The sequence below is a fragment of the Nyctereutes procyonoides genome, unplaced genomic scaffold, assembly GCF_905146905.1.
Source record: "Nyctereutes procyonoides isolate TBG_1078 unplaced genomic scaffold, NYPRO_anot_genome, whole genome shotgun sequence".
NCBI classification, from domain to species: Eukaryota; Metazoa; Chordata; class Mammalia; order Carnivora; family Canidae; genus Nyctereutes; species Nyctereutes procyonoides.
This window is the reverse complement of record NW_026575133.1, coordinates 52613781-52616711: the sequence shown is the minus strand read 5'-3', so window position 1 is coordinate 52616711 and position 2931 is coordinate 52613781.

Below are 2931 nucleotides of genomic sequence, written 5' to 3'. Positions count from 1 at the left end.
TTATTGTCCATATTTCAGACTATAACCAGCTGTCTTCTGTCCTTTCATTATACTTCTATAGTTTGCACAATTTTATGATCTGCCACAAAAGAAAGCAAGGGTCAAAAAAAGTTACTAATGAATAGCCACAATTTATAAATAAAAACCTATGATATATGTAAACATTGCAGTGCTGGGTTCATTAGTTTCTAGGTTAACTGCATGTCTCAACATTAAATCTAGTTGACTTGTTTAAGATAAGCCAGTCTGTGGGCTCAGGGGTAAGTCTGTGCTCTTCAGAATTTCTGAAGCTGACAGTTCTGTATATGGTTTGCTGTCCCCAAATGGCATGTTTTGTGAAGCCAAGAGCAGATCCTTACTTAGGAACACTTCTCTGAACAGGCTTGTTGGTGATGCCTGAAATTGAACCTTGGGTCTCCAAAAGCTTATTATTAAAATAAAGCACATCAGTTAGCTTTAGCTCCCTATTAATAGAAAATACTATGAAAGGAAAAGAAGGGGAATTGTGATGATATAAAATGGCTGAATGAAATGGTGGATGCTTTGTCTTCTCAGTGACTTCTTTATTAGAGTTGGGAATATATTGGCTCAATAGGAAAGAGATTAGAGAAAATTTTGGGAGCCTAGCAATAGGCTCAAAACACTAAGAAATAGGCATCCTATGACAAATGGCATGATAAATATTTAGTTAATATTGGGACTAAATTAATTTTAAAAATTACTTAAAGATATTTCTCTGTTACTTCCTTATAATAATCACTTCTGTTTGCATAAGCATTTATAATTTACAAATAACCTTTCTTTTTTTTGTCATTTCTGTGATGTAAATATTCTTTTTCATAGTAAAGAGAGTGGTACTTAGATATGTTAAGTGATGCAGTAAGTCATAAATCTAGAACAGTCTCTCCTAAACTGGCACTGGATCTTCACTCAAGGCCACTCTAGGTATGGCAATTGTGTACTAATTTCACTGTGTTCCATATAAGATTGGAAGGTGTTGTGGATGGGGACTATGCTGACTCTTGTCTGGTTTCCACAAGTGTCTAGAGCAGTGGATCTCAGTTTGGGTTGTACATTAAAATCCCTGAGGCCTGGGCAGCCCTGGTAGCTTAGCGGTTTAGTGCCACCTTCAGCTCAGGGTGTGATCCTGGAGACCCAGGATGGAGTCCCATGTTGGGCTCCCTGCGTGGAGCCTGCTTCTCCCTCTGCCTGTGTCTCTGCCTCTCTCTCTCTCTCTCTCTCTCTCTCTGTCTTTCATAAATAAATAAAATCTTAAAAAAAATCCCTGAGGCCCAAGCATTATTCTGAAAAACTCTAATTTAATTTGTCTGAGGTTTGGCCTGGGCATCAACATAATTTGCAAAAATCTCTGGAGTGATTCTGATGTGCATCCAAAGTGTAGAACCACTGGTATATAGTTCTGGCTCTCAGTGTGCCAGGGATGGGTTACGGTGTGTGCCAGTGTGGATGTGTATGTGTGTATGTGTGTGTGTGTGTACCGATGACCACTAGAACCATCTGCGGGGCTTTTGAATATTCTAAACAAGGCTCACTTCCCTGTGTGTATTGGAGAGGTCTTTGTTAGGATATGATAGTGGGAGTGGAGAAGAGTGTGGGATAGACATTTGTACTAAAAAATCCCGGATGATTTTATTACCTGTGTGCTTTCTGCATTATAAAAATACTTCTCAGGTTATGGGAACATGATGTACTTTAAATGGCTAATCAATAAACTGACTGACTTTTTTGTTCACATGAACCTGGCTAGTGTTCAAAGCACATAGAGTTGTCCATAATAACAGCAAAGAAATGAGGCTGCAGAGGAGAAAGTTGCCCTATGTCAAAGGCAGAATGAGAGCAGAGTGGATCCTGAGGGAAGACTCAATTTCAGGGATGACAGAGAGGTTATTGTTCCTGTCAAGTCATTCTGGTTACCAAAACCTTTCAGGAGGGTTGTCTGGTTCAATTATTCATGCAATGATGTTTAGTACATGTCCAAGATGTGCCAGGCACCCGGCTAGATGCTGAGGATGAAGTGGTGACCAAACTTGTGGATTCAGAAAGCTTAAGTGTCTTATGGAGAAAATGCTGCAGAGGGTCTGGAGTGCTTGCTGATGGCTCAGCATCTGTGGATGTAAGATCATGGTTGACGATGACTGGCTGAAATCAAGAAAGCTAGTGACTGGGTTAGCAGAACAATGCCAGTTACAGAGGAGCCAGCTGCCTGAATAGTGAGGCAATGGGACTGAACTGCAAAGCCTCGCTTAGAAAGCATTTCTGTGGCTGGCTTGGCCACTTTGCTGCTTTAGCTTCAGCGCCAAGGAGACTAAGACTTAAATATGCAGAGAGTTCCCTCTACTGGGAAGATGCCATTAGTGCATACCAAGAACCCAGAGCCACCCTACTACCAGATGGAAAGGAAGACGTGCCATTCAGCTGGGTTTTGTGTGTGTATATTTTAAATATTTAGTGCAGTGTCTGTACATAGTTGGTGCTTAAAAAATGTTCTGGTAGAAATTTATGGACAAAGATGTTTATTGCAGAATTACTTAGAATTTATTTAAAAATGAAAATGACATATTCAAACAGAGAAATAAGTAAGTAAATAAGGTTATCTCCATGGTACAGCCAGTTAGATAGTCAAGAAAATAATGCTTTCAGTGATTTTCAAATTCACTATGAAAGATTTATCATGTTATGGTAAATTTTAAAAAAGGAAGCCTTTAAAAATTTTATCTAATCTGTGTAAAATAGGTACAGACAAGAGTATTGGGAGGAAATACTGAAAAATATTAACAGTGGATATATAATTTCCTGGAGGTCTATTTTTAGCCTCTCTAATGAGAATATTTTACTTCTACAGACAGAAAGATAGCTAGCTAAATTCAATGATAGAATCATTCTGCTTCCACTTTTCGAGACCTTTACAAT